Source organism: Belonocnema kinseyi, chromosome 1, assembly GCF_010883055.1.
Source record: "Belonocnema kinseyi isolate 2016_QV_RU_SX_M_011 chromosome 1, B_treatae_v1, whole genome shotgun sequence".
Taxonomy (NCBI): domain Eukaryota; kingdom Metazoa; phylum Arthropoda; class Insecta; order Hymenoptera; family Cynipidae; genus Belonocnema; species Belonocnema kinseyi.
In genome coordinates, this window is record NC_046657.1 from 92,620,733 (window position 1) to 92,621,894 (window position 1,162).

General features: G+C 46.0%; 1 protein-coding gene across 1 annotated transcript in view; it reads left to right on the forward strand.

Annotated features, from left to right (window-relative positions):
- LOC117170000 (putative odorant receptor 85d) overlaps window positions 1-1,162 on the forward strand; it is a 37,404-nt gene that overhangs the window by 7,575 nt on the left and 28,667 nt on the right. The gene's annotated exons all lie outside the window — the stretch shown is intronic.

Here is a 1,162-nt window from a genome sequence, read left to right on the forward strand (position 1 = left end):
TTTGAATGTAGGTCGTTCCCGCGTGTGTTGGACAACTAGATAGTATGTGAGCTAAATGCTCGGGGTGTGCATGGCACGCCCTGTAGCTATCATCGGGAATGTTTTGGCTCAAATGTGGCGACGGTATGTTAAGGGGGAAATGACACCGTCTTGGCATGCAAAAATGAAACCCTCTGTACCAGACTTCAATCCGGGCGATTTAAGGAAAGCAAACGTTAGCTCACAAGACATTGACTGATCCCTCACATTTCTGTGGAAGATACCGTGCATCCTCTTATCGAGAAGCTGTTCACGAAAGTCTTTCTCTTGTGCTTTCTTAATCCGGGCTTTCAGGAGTGAGCACTCGAGATAGATTAGATTTGATGCATTTTGCTCACCCCTAATACTGAAGTCAAGTCGGACTGTTTCAGCAGCCTCCTCCGCTGCTTTGCAGAGAAATGCTCCTTTGCCCACTTTTTCGTGATTCCTGACCATTTTAAGAAGAGGGTCTCTTCCATTCGCAACTCTATGTGCTGTACCCAGAATAATCCTGTTTTGAAGACATTCGAGACTCAATATTCCGCGACCCCCTTGACGGCGTGAGATGTACAGTCGCGGAACGGAAGACTTAAGATGCATGCTTTTGTTCATGTGCATAACCTTTCTTGTCCCGATATCAAGAGATCTGAGCTCGTTCTTCGTCCATGGAACTACTCCAAATGAATAGAGTAGTACCGGGACGTCAAGCATGTTCGTTGCAGATACTTTGTTCCTCGCCGACAGTTCGGAAGACCAAATCTATCGGATGAGACGTTTGTATCTGCTTCGGAGAGTATCCTTTATAGATGACACATCCTGAATGCGGCTCTGTGGCACGACCAGGTATATATAGGTCTCTCCAGCGCAAAGATGTCGTATGGCGCTTCTATCAACGAGCTCAGGATCTTCAGGAATGCCATTGAGTTTTTCTCGCTTCAAATAAACCTTGGCGCATTTGTCTAACATAAATTCCATTCCAATTTCCTTAGTATATCGTTCGACAATCCCCAGAGCTAGATGCAGTTGCTCTCTGTTTTTAGCGTAGATCTTAAGGTCGTCCATGTAAAATACATGAGTGACCTTGTACTTTCGATCTGCAGGTTTGCCGCACAAGTACCCGTCGGAATGGCGCAGTGCTAGAGAT